The following is a 13,506-nucleotide window of genomic DNA, read 5'->3' on the forward strand; positions in this document are numbered from 1 at the left end:
GCCCTGCAGGGTCAGTTTGGTGCACCTCTCCATGTCCCTCCTGTCCTCTGTTATCCAAGTCCATGTCCCTATCCCATTTCCTTCTATGATCCAATGTACCATACTTGCGAACATTTTGAACTTGGTAAGAGGGAGATTTTGAAAAAAAACTGGGGTATTGATTTTCCCCTTTGAGTTACATTGAAAAAGAGGATATTGTAGACAGGAGACAGATCAAATAAAGCCCATTTGAGCTTAAAAACATTGGACGTTTCCTGGCTGAATCGGGTCTGTTGGCATGTATGGTTGTACTACCATTGCCTCTTCCTTCTGCCCACAATGGTCTATTACATTGCCATAGCCTTGAAGGAGGGTAGATTTTGTATCACAGGGGGCCCCTGGCCCGTTCTGTCCACACCTGAAGTATGAGACCCTTGTCCTTGCCCTGCCAGCTGCATTTGTAGGCCGTATTAAATTGACCAGCGGGTCCTGTGTTGCTATATAATTATCCTGAGACATCCTTACCACTCAGCCAGCATAAAACCCCTGTGTAGGCCCTTCTGTTCAATATGTAGGCCTCTTTGTTAAATTGACCATAGCTCTGCAATTTTAGTGTATAGCAGTCTGAAGGCAGGTCTGCGATGCCTTCTTATCCAAACTAGTAGCCCCCACCCTACCCGAGTGCTCCGTGCTCGGTATCAAAGTTCAACATCCCCCTGAAGCTGTCGACATACAGTAGGCTGCATCCTGGACTGGTACTTGCTTCCTGGGCAGGTTTCCCGCTTTTAAGGAAGTGGCAACCGCAGAGCGTCAAGTTAGGAGAACTGAGGAGATTTTATACATGAATATATTGAATTCCCGTACAATACCCATTATTTTCTGCTTGCTCTATGGAACTTACGATAAGCGATTGGCCTGAGAGACTGACCTTTTCACCCAGTCCATTGTCAGCATTAAGTGGGTAAATGACGAAATGTCTGGTAAAATCTGCAGACGAAGCTTTTGGGTAGCATACGTAGGTAGATGTAGCGTGCAAAGGAGCCCACAAAATGATATAAAAAGGGAGCACCCACAGATATCGACGGACTACCTCGCCGTCTGTATGTAGGTTAACAGGCAGTGCAGGTTTTCCCCAAGAGCTGGGAGCTCTTGTCTTCCTTTGCTTAAAATGTCTTGCTCTGCTTTGCTTGAAGTATCTTATTCTATTTTACCTATATGAAATGTCATGTTATGTTTAACCATTGTTCTCTTTACTTTTGCATTTAAAAGATTTTGTATTGTAATTGCAGGAATGCTTGCTCTAAGAGTAAACGTGAGTGTTCCTAGGTAACATTTTCCTTGGTGTAACTTGTTTCTCATGATGCATTTATAGATGTGTTTTCTCTCTCTCTCTGTCAGTACATTAATTGAGATACAGAGAATATTATGACAGCTGTATGATTATCTGGATTCTGTATTTTGTACTTTATGTCTCTATTCTGCGGTTTCTTTGAAGTTGCATCTTCTCATTAAACTGCCATTGTATTCTGCCTCCAATTCCATGTCTCATATGTCTGTTTTCTTCATTTTTGGAGCAAGCGTTCCTAGGCACCCCGGCTCAAATTAAGGTGCCCCTTTTGTCCCTGACTCACTCTCCTGCTCAGTTCTGTGGTGGCTCCCGGGGATCTGGGGACCGCCCCTAGCTTCCTTGACCCGTAATAGATCTTCCCTCCAACAGCCTCTCTTGCAAGTCCTGTATTGTTGGTTTGTTGCCCCTGCCCCCCTTTCCACTGCCCTCCATAGTCTGTTGTGCTTCCACGGCCCTTCCTGCCTGCTCAGTGTGGTTAAATTGTTGCCTTTGCACCCTCCTACCTGCCTTCAATTTTCAGAGTCCGTGCCCCTGGCCTCTGCCTCTCAACAGTATCCTAATGAACAACTAGATTGCTAACATTCTATATTTATTACAAAAGTGTGGAACGCCTGACATCATCTTGATGTAATCAAAACTGTAATACCTAGAGCATTTCCTTTAGAAATTACATATATGAGAGGGTCTTATTGGCATCAAAATTATGGTTAGTGCTCTAAAAGACTAAAATAAGGACATATTTTCTGAGTTTTCAAATAGCGACAAAGCACTTTTAAATTATTTGTTATCTTTATGTTTTTTTATCCAGTTGACCACTTGATTAAATGTTGCACTTAGGGGAGAGGATGTGGTGTTACTTCCAGAACTGCAGACTTTGCAACTGGGGAACCAGGTTGAAGTTTCTGCTTCAGCTCGACATTCTGTGATTCGGGTCAAATCACTTAGTCTCCCCATGTCTACAACCAAAATGAATTTGTTCTTGTGTGATGTAACCAATGCTCATGTAAAGCACTCCAATACCTGACAAGTCTGCACTATATAACACTGCAAAAACACAAAATAATAAGTGTTTTGCACACTTCTGTCATTGGGCTATATTTGGGCTACATCTGGGTGATTTTGGGCTACATTTGGGCTCTTTTGTCTCCGGTGGCCATCTTGGGAGATTTATTTGTTATGAAGTTTCCTAATTTCCTCATGTACTGCAGTCTCCTCAGTAGGAAATGCTTTCAGTTTTTTACTTTGATTCCATCATGAAGGTATTCAGATATGTCACACATTTGCCATAAATTCTGAATGTTAGCACTCTAGTTGCTCATTAGATCACTGTAGTAAAACTACTGCACCATGGAAGTCTGCTCCTGGTATTAAAAGTGCATGTTTCAGTCTGCATGTCAGAATTTTTTAATGAAATAGAAGAGGATTTGAGAAGTCACTCAAAATGTGCCCTCATTTTCTTTCTTCAGCATTAATCATAATTTCTATGGCAAAATGAACCTCCTCATTGTGTTCCTTTTTAAATTAAATGTTTTAAGTGTTACCAGTTTATTCCAATCAAGATGGCTTCAGGTGTGCCATACTTTTGTCATAATGAAGACAGTAAGCGCTCTAGTTGTTTTTAAGAACATTCTGGGACATTCTGTCATTGGGCTATACTTGGGCTACATCTGGGTGATATTTGGGCTACATTTGGGCTCTTTTGTCTCTGGTGGCCATCTTGGGGGACTTATTTGTTATGAAGTTTCCTAATTTCCTCATTTACTGCAGTCTCCTCAGTAGGAAATACTTTCAGTTTTTTACTTTGATTCCATCAAGAAGGCATTCAGATGTGTCACACATTTGCCATAAATTCAGAATGTTAGCACTCTTTTTGCTCATTAGATCACTGTAGTAAAGCTACTGCTCACCAGGGAAAACTGCTGCTGGTATTGAAAGTGCATGTTTCAGTCTGCATGTCAGAATTTTTTAATGAAATAGAAGAGGATTTGAGAAGTCACTCAAAATGTGCCCTAATTTTTCTTTCTGCAGCACTAATCATACTTTTTATGGAAAAATGAACCCCCTCATTTTGTTCCTTTTTAAATTAAATGTTTTAAGAGTTACCACTTTAATCCAAGCAAGATGGCTTCAGGTGTGCCATACGTTTATCATAAGTAGGACTGTTAGCGCTCTAGTAGTTCTTTGGAACACTCTGGGAAGCTGCAGTAGAACACAAAGGAATCAACTGACAGTCTCTGCCCTTGTTGGATGTACATGTTTTACTGAGAATGTCAGACTTCATTCTCACATGACTGAGAAAGATAATGTGAATTTACAGAAAATAAGCTCTCAGTTTAGCCTATAGATCACCTTCCAAACCTCTGTGGTAAAAGCATGAGAAAATATTTTTCTCTCAATCATGATATCCCAGCAGAAGGCTTTTTCACATGGTGAAATCACCTTAGAACATACCACAATTCCTAAAATGAGTATGGTACCATCAACAAATGATTTATAATGTAACTAAAGTCTTAAAACCTTCTATTAACTGCAATGCTTTTTAATGAGGTGTTATCATGTATATTGGTCCCAAGATGGCTGCCAACACTTCTTGGATGAAGTGCTGACAGCCAATCAGATCTCAGGATGAGATGTGTGGTTAGGCTCCGCCCACATATATATATGCTTTTAAATGCTATTTTCTCAGGAAATACTGAACAGATTTACACCAGACCTGCAAAAGGCACTTCCTTGACCTTATGGCTACCTCTCTGCCAAATTTCAAGTAATTCTGTTCAGCCGTTCGGGCTGTAGCTGTGTCTAAAGGTCCTATGGAAAAATGCATGGGGAAAACGCGTTTTGGGACCCCCCTTTTTTCTCGGCCCCTGCTTGACGAATCCCCCCGAGACTTTCAGGGTAGGAGCGGATCGTAGCGCCCCACCTATTTTGAAAAGTTTGCGAGGATTCGTCGACCGGCGCCAAAGTTATTCCAAATAGAATGTTGCGGATTTCCTATGGAAACAGGGTCCTAACTATAACTACCTACTGGCGACCGCCAGTAGGTAATATATATATATATATATATATATATATATTACCTACTGGCGGTCGCCAGTAGGTAGTTATAGTTAGGACCACGTTTCCATAGGAAATCCGCAACATTCTATTTTGAATAACTTTGGCGCCGGTCGACGAATCCTCGCGAATCTTTCAAAATAGGTGGGGCGCTACGCTCCGCTCCTACCCTGAAAGTCTCGGGGGGATTCGTCAAGCGGGGGCTGAGATAAAAGGGGGGTCCCAAAACGCGTTTTTCCCATGCATTTTTCCATAGGACCTTTAGACACAGCTACAGCCCGAACGGCTGAACAGAATTACTTGAAATTTGGCAGAGAGGTAGCCATAAGGTCAAGGAAGTGCCTTTTGCAGGTCTGGTGTAAATCTGTTCAGTATTTCCTGAGAAAATAGCATTTAAAAGCATATATATATGTGGGCGGAGCCTAACCACACATCTCATCCTGAGATCTGATTGGCTGTCAGCACTTCATCCAAGAAGTGTTGGCAGCCATCTTGGGACCAATATACATGATAGCACCTCATTAAAAAGCATTGCAGTTAATAGAAGGTTTTAAGACTTTAGTTACATTATAAATCATTTGTTGATGGTACCATACTCATTTTAGGAATTGTGGTATGTTCTAAGGTGATTTCACCATGTGAAAAAGCCTTCTGCTGGGATATCATGATTGAGAGAAAAATATGTTCTCATGCTTTTACCACAGAGGTTTGGAAGGTGATCTATAAACTAAACTGAGAGCTTATTTTCTGTAAATTCACATTATCTTTCTCAGTCATGTGAGAATGAAGTCTGACATTCTCAGTAAAACATGTACATCCAACAAGGGCAGAGACTGTCAGTTGATTCCTTTGTGTTCTACTGCAGCTTCCCAGAGTGTTCCAAAGAACTACTAGAGCGCTAACAGTCCTACCTATGATAAACGTATGGCACACCTGAAGCCATCTTGCTTGGAATAAAGTGGTAACTCTTAAAACATTTAATTTCAAAAGGAACAAAATGAGGGGGTTCATTTTTCCATAAAAAGTATGATTAGTGCTGCAGAAAGAAAAATTAGGGCACATTTTGAGTGACTTCTCAAATCCTCTTCTATTTCATTAAAAAATTCTGACATGCAGACTGAAACATGCACTTTCAATACCAGCAGCAGTTTTCCCTGGTGAGCAGTAGCTTTACTACAGTGATCTAATGAGCAAAAAGAGTGCTAACATTCTGAATTTATGGCAAATGTGTGACACATCTGAATGCCTTCTTGATGGAATCAAAGTAAAAAACTGAAAGTATTTCCTACTGAGGAGACTGCAGTAAATGAGGAAATTAGGAAACTTCATAACAAATAAGTCTCCCAAGATGGCCACCAGAGACAAAAGAGCCCAAATGTAGCCCAAATATCACCCAGATGTAGCCCAAGTATAGCCCAATGACAGAATGTCCCAGAATGTTCTTAAAAACAACTAGAGCGCTTACTGTCTTCATTATGACAAAAGTATGGCACACCTGAAGCCATCTTGATTGGAATAAACTGGTAACACTTAAAACATTTAATTTAAAAAGGAACACAATGAGGGGGTTCATTTTGCCATAGAAATTATCATTAATGCTGAAGAAAGAAAATGAGGGCACATTTTGAGTGACTTCTCAAATCCTCTTCTATTTCATTAAAAAATTCTGACATGCAGACTGAAACATGCACTTTTAATACCAGGAGCAGACTTCCATGGTGAACAGTAGTTTTACTACAGTGATATAATGAGCAACTAGAGTGCTAACATTCAGAATTTATGGCAAATGTGTGACATATCTGAATACCTTCATGATGGAATCAACGTAAAAAACTGAAAGCATTTCCTACTGAGGAGACTGCAGTACATGAGGAAATTAGGAAACTTCATAACAAATAAATCTCCCAAGATGGCCACCGGAGACAAAAGAGCCCAAATGTAGCCCAAAATCACCCAGATGTAGCCCAAATATAGCCCAATGACAGAAGTGTGCAAAACACTTATTATTTAGTGTTTTTGCAGTGTTATATAGTGCAGACTTGTCAGGTATTGGAGTGCTTTACATGAGCATTGGTTACATCACACAAGCACAAATTCATTTTGGTTGTAGACATGGGGAGACTAAGTGATTTGTCCAGAATCACAGAATGTCGAGCTGAAGCAGAAACTTCAACCTGGTTCCCCAGTTGCAAAGTCTGCAGTTCTGGAAGTAACACCACATCCTCTCCCCTAAGTGCAACATTTAATCAAGTGGTCAACTGGATAAAAAAAACATAAAGATAACAAATAATTTAAAAGTGCTTTGTCGCTATTTGAAAACTCAGAAAATATGTCCTTATTTTAGTCTTTTAGAGCACTAACCATAATTTTGATGCCAATAAGACCCTCTCATATATGTAATTTCTAAAGGAAATGCTCTAGGTATTACAGTTTTGATTACATCAAGATGATGTCAGGCGTTCCACACTTTTGTAATAAATATAGAATGTTAGCAATCTAGTTGTTCATTGGGATACTGTTGAGAGGCAAAGGCCAGGGGCACGGACTCTGAAAATTGAAGGCAGGTAGGAGAGTGCAAAGGCAACAATTTAACCACACTGAGCAGGCAGGAAGGGCCGTGGAAGCACAACAGACTATGGAGGGCAGTGGAAAGGGGGGCTGGGGCAACAAACCAACAATACAGGACTTGCAAGAGAGGCTGTTGGAGGGAAGATCTATTACGGGTCAAGGAAGCTAGAGGTGGTCCCCAGAGCCCCGGGAGCCACCACAGAACTGAGCAGGAGAGTGAGTCAGGGACAAAAGGGGCACCTTAATTTGAGCCGGGGTGCCTAGGAACGCTTGCTCCAAAAATGCAAAGTCTGCAGTTCTGGAAGTAACACCACATCCTCTCCCCTAAGTGCAACATTTAATCAAGTGGTCAACTGGATAAAAAAAACATAAAGATAACAAATAATTTAAAAGTGCTTTGTCGCTATTTGAAAACTCAGACAAAATGTCCTTATTTTAGTCTTTTAGAGCACTAACCATAATTTTGATGCCAATAAGACCCTCTCATATATGTAATTTCTAAAGGAAATGCTCTAGGTATTACAGTTTTGATTACATCAAGATGATGTCAGGCGTTCCACACTTTTGTAATAAATATAGAATGTTAGCAATCTAGTTGTTCATTGGGATACTGTTGAGAGGCAAAGGCCAGGGGCACGGACTCTGAAAATTGAAGGCAGGTAGGAGAGTGCAAAGGCAACAATTTAACCACACTGAGCAGGCAGGAAGGGCCGTGGAAGCACAACAGACTATGGAGGGCAGTGGAAAGGGGGGCAGGGGCAACAAACCAACAATACAGGACTTGCAAGAGAGGCTGTTGGAGGGAAGATCTATTACGGGTCAAGGAAGCTAGAGGCGGTCCCCAGAGCCCCGGGAGCCACCACAGAACTGAGCAGGAGAGTGAGTCAGGGACAAAAGGGGCACCTTAATTTGAGCCGGGGTGCCTAGGAACGCTTGCTCCAAAAATGAAGAAAACAGACATATGAGACATGGAATTGGTGGCAGAATACAATGGCAGTTTAATGAGAAGATACAACTTCAAAGAAACCGCAGAATAGAGACATAAAGTACAAAATACAGAATCCAGATAATCATACAGCTGTCATGATATTCTCTGTATCTTAATTAATGTACTGACAGAGAGAGAGAGAAAACACATCTATAAATGCATCATGAGAAACAAGTTACACCAAGGAAAATGTTACCTAGGAACACTCACGTTTACTCTTAGAGCAAGCATTCCTGCAATTACAATACAAAATCTTTTAAATGCAAAAGTAAAGAGAACAATGGTTAAACATAACATGACATTTCATATAGGTAAAATAGAATAAGATACTTCAAGCAAAGCAGAGCAAGACATTTTAAGCAAAGGAAGACAAGAGCTCCCAGCTCTTGGGGAAAACCTGCACAGCCTGTTAACCTACATACAGACGGCGAGGTAGTCCGTCGATATCTGTGGGTGCTCCCTTTTTATATCATTTTGTGGGCTCCTTTGCACGCTACATCTACCTACGTATGCTACCCAAAAGCTTCGTCTGCAGATTTTACCAGACATTTCGTCATTTACCCACTTAATGCTGACAATGGACTGGGTGAAAAGGTCAGTCTCTCAGGCCAATCGCTTATCGTAAGTTCCATAGAGCAAGCAGAAAATAATGGGTATTGTACGGGAATTCAATATATTCATGTACAAAATCTCCTCAGTTCTCCTAACTTGACGCTCTGCGGTTGCCACTTCCTTAAAAGCGGGAAACCTGCCCAGGAAGCAAGTACCAGTCCAGGATGCAGCCTACTGTATGTCGACAGCTTCAGTGGGATGTTGAACTTTGATACCGAGCACGGAGCACTCGGGTAGGGTGGGGGCTACTAGTTTGGAGCAGAAGGCCTCGCAGACCTGCCTTCAGACTGCTATACACTAAAATTGCAGAGCTATGGTCAATTTAACAAAGAGGCCTACATATTGAACAGAAGGGCCTACACAGGGGTTTTATGCTGGCTGAGTGGTAAGGATGTCTCAGGATAATTATATAGCAACACAGGACCCGCTGGTCAATTTAATACGGCCTACAAATGCGGCTGGCAGGGCAAGGACAAGGGTCTCATACTTCAGGTGTGGACAGAACGGGCCAGGGGCCCCCTGTGATACAAAATCTACCCTCCTTCAAGGCTGTGGCAATGTAATAGACCATTGTGGGCAGAAGGAAGAGGCAATGGTAGTACAACCATACATGCCAACAGACCCGATTCAGCCAGGAAACGTCCAATGTTTTTAAGCTCAAATGGGCTTCATTTGATCTGTCTCCTGTCTACAATATCCTCTTTTTCAATGTAACTCAAAGGGGAAAATCAATACCCCAGTTTTTTTTCAAAATCTCCCTCTTACCAAGTTCAAAATGTTCGCAAGTATGGTACATTGGATCATGGAAGGAAATGGGATAGGGACATGGACTTGGATAACAGAGGACAAGAGGGGCATGGAGAGGTGCACCAAACTGACCCTGCAGGGCAGGCATCAGGGTTTGCAGCAGCACAATACACCACACAGGGCATGCAGGACGGGAGTGCAGCACAACAATCCATAGAAAGCAAGAGGGAGGGGACAGGACCATGCACATGGACAACAGAGAACAGAGGGGCAAGAGGCAATGGTAGCTAGCTGACCATAATGGACAGACAGGAGAGAAAGCTGCAGCATTACAGACCATAAAGGGCAGTAGGGACGGATCAGGGGCATTACAATGGAACAGACAAGCCAGGAGGGAGGGAGTAGGGGTCTTCACATGTAAACAGAGGGCTGGGGGCAAGGGGGCAGGGCAGGAGCAGCAAGATAGCCATGGAGGTCAGGCAGGATGGGCACTAGAAGCAAGACACACCATGAAGAGCAACAGTGAGACTGTGATGGCATACACACAGACCATGGAGGGAAGGTGGGAGGGGGTCAGGGGCAGCTAACTGACCACACAGGGAAGGTGGGAGGGGCCATGGCAGCACAGAAGACCAATGGCTATGATGGGCAAGAAGGAGGGTGCAGGGGCATGCACAAAGGACGATGGAGGATAGAAGGGAGGGTCAGGACCTGTGCACAGACAAGAAAGTTCAGGGGAAGGGACCTCACAACAGACCACACGGGGCACGCAGGAGGAGCAGTTGCAGCACAACAGACCAGGGAGGGCAGAAGGGTGTGGCAGTACAATGGACCATGTAGGACAGGAGGAAGAGGATAGGGGCATGGCATGTGGACAGGCAGGGTGGAGGTGGCAGGGACAGGTTACAGTCATCTGACAATGCTAGGCAGGTGGGAGGGGAGTGGCAGCTCAACAGAACACTCAGAGTAGATAGGAGTGGCAGGTCCATGGGACATGGTGGGCAAAAAGGATGGAGCAGGGGCATGCACAAAGACATCGGAGGGCAGGGGGAAGGAGAATAGGGGCAGCAAGCTAAGCACAGAGTTTAAGCAGGAGGTCAATGATGGGGCATAGAATTGGGCAATGGAGGGCAGGAGGAGTGGACTGGTACATCATACTAAATTGAGGGCAGTGGCAGCACATCAGACCATGCATGGCAGGAGGGAGGAGGCTATTCCATGGATTCACACAACAGAGGATAGGGAGGAGGGGGATGGGGCAGCAAGCTAACTGTTCAGAGAAGGCGGGTATTAGGAACTTTATTGTTTTTAAAACATTGAGTCTGTGCGAACTACTTAAAATATGAACAAGTATGCAGCATAATCTCACTTTTATTCAGGAAGAAGAGGACGTTTGTGACTGTGACTCCGGGCTCACTTGGCAGAAACACCCCCTGACCCTCCACCCCCTATCGCAAAATGTAATGCCCGTGAAAAGGGTAGGTGAACACAGTGTTATATAGAACATAGTCCTGAGAGCACGATTGAAAATGAAAACTAGATATAGTGTATGGTATAAACTATGCACCAAAAAGTGTGATATAAGATGAACCGGGCGTGAAATATAATATGCAATACATTGTGCGCAATGACAGATTCATTGGAGAGCGCGAGATAGCACAGGCACTAGCGCGTGCTATGCGATATGCGCCTTGGAGTGTAATATGCACAGGGCAGTGTTGTGTAACCTAACTAGTCTCTAAAGTTGTAATATAAAATATGTGCTGGGGAGTGTAACGTTGCATATGCACTGTGACACAGATATGGATCGCAGATTGTAATATGTATGGCATAGCACTGTGCGTTATAACATAGGCATCGAGGAAGGCACGTTAGATGGGGCAATATAACCCGTGCGAAGACAAGTGTGGCATGACATATTCACGGGGTGGTGTTACAGTGCACATGGGCTAGAGAGTGTCATAGCATATGCACTAGCTAGTGGAATACAACACAGAGGTGTGTGGCACTCGGCAGGCAATGGTGGGTGTAACACAGCATTGGGCTCTGTCAGGAGCGCGCTGTGACTCTCAAGTGATGTTCATCCCCTTTCCAGAGAGTAAAATAAAAAGTATTACACATCCGGCAGTGGATGTGTGTTTTATTAACCGTGAGGGGGGTTCCTTGCATAGTTTTGGTCGAATTTTTGTCGAATCCCCTTTGAATGGCTTGGTGTGCATGTGTAATAAATGTGCCCGTCAATAGCTACCCATGTTTGTATAAATAAACGACAAGGGTGTCTACCGGGATTAGGCACGGTAGGGCATCAGACATGTCAGAGCTTCACTAGTAGTGTAAATACATTCCACGTGGATTCATTGCATGCATAGTCGCCTTTTAATGAATATCCCGCAAATCGTCATGGTGATAGGTACGTACGGTTTGTCCAGCATGTCCTAGGTGTGTCTATAAATAAATATTTTTTTAAAATAATAAAAACAGTGGCCGGCCCTAGGGATTGGGGTCAAAAAAATATAATTAGGAGACAGGCCCTGGGGGATGGGGTCATCAGGGCCAATAAATTAGAATAAGAAGGGGAACCACACAGCCCCCCTTCTTAAAAAATTAAAATAAATAAAAGACTGGCATCGTGCCGGAGGCCATGCCCCCTCCGTGCAGCACTCTGCAAACGCGCCCCCAACAGGCATCTCCAGTATGCGCCAGGGAGCTGCTCTGCAGACAGGTGTTCTGAGGCCAAGCCCCTTTTTACACCTCTCTGCAACGCAGCTCTGTGGCGCTTACTGGAGGTACCTAGGGGTCTAGTTTGACCCTAGGGACCCTTAGGATTCAAGGGGACTTAATCTCTCGACTTAGAACAGCCACAGGGCGCGTTTACACAGTGGTGAAGGGAGGGGACGGGGCCTGAGGTGACGTGTGCAAACACGCACTATGGCACGTTTTAAATTGGGGATATAATTTCCCTTCAATACTGAGGGCCCCTGGGGGCTAACTAGCCCACCAAGTGCTTCCAGTAAGCGCCACTGAGCTGCATTGCAAGGAGGTGGTCCAGGCCGTGCCACTTTTTACACCTCTCTGCAACACAGCTCTGTGGCATTTACTGGAGGTACCTAGTGGGCTAGTTGGACCCTAGGGACCCTCAGGATTCAAATGAACTTAATCTCCCAACTAAAAATGGACACAGGGCGTGTTTACACAGTGGTGAAGGGAGGGGACGGGGCCTGAGTTAACGTGTGCAAAAACGCCCTGTGGCCTGTTTTAAGAGGTAGTTTTAATCCCCATGCCCTATTATGTACTAGGGGCTTACAGAGGAGGTCATGCTAATCACAGGGGGACCCCAACGCATAATGTTCCCTAGTGTATGTAGGTGTTTTCACTGTATTCTAAGTGTCTTTTAACATAGCACTGGCTAGTCAGACTCAGTTACCACCAGTATCCGTCTGAAAAAGTTGAGGGTACAGGATGATTTTGCAACAAGGCTTCTTTCTGCTCTTCTTTTTGTTCTTTCTGCACGTTATCCTTCTTCCTGCACTTATCTTCGTATTTGAGGACTTCTGTTGCTTCTTTCTGCACTTCTTTTGTTTCTTTCTGTGCATTTTTTCTTCTTTCTTCACATGTCCTATCTCTGTAGGCATAGTTAGAAATTAGCATTTAAAAAACCTTGCAAATTCACTGAAAAAACCATGGGTTTCACACATGTTATAGTTAGGAATTAGCATTTAAAAAACCTTAGAAATTCAATGAAAAAACCAAAGGTTTCACACATGTTATAGTTAGCTGGACATTTCACTCGTAAAAAACCATTGAAATTCCCCCGTTATAGTTAGTTCAGCTAACTATAACTCGCGCGCCCGCAATGCACTGCTGATGACGTCACATATTACATCACTCATGACATGGTCAGTGACATCACTCATGACATCACTGATGACATCTCAAATGACATCACTGATGACATCACTGATGACATCATCCTTGTGATAGAGTGGCAGACCTCCTCTCACCCTAATATAACCTTTGATACACACATTCAAAAATAGAGACTAACATTTTCAAAACAATGGACATACCAATACCAGTTACAACAACCTCTTCAGTAATTCTAAGATCCACATACACATCCACTCATTCACCAACAGTCCTATACAGTCACTCATACATGTACTCACTCATCATATGTACTCATGCACCTATACATCCTGTTACACAATGC

Source organism: Triturus cristatus, chromosome 1_1 (assembly GCF_964204655.1).
Source record: "Triturus cristatus chromosome 1_1, aTriCri1.1, whole genome shotgun sequence".
In the NCBI taxonomy this organism is placed as follows: domain Eukaryota; kingdom Metazoa; phylum Chordata; class Amphibia; order Caudata; family Salamandridae; genus Triturus; species Triturus cristatus.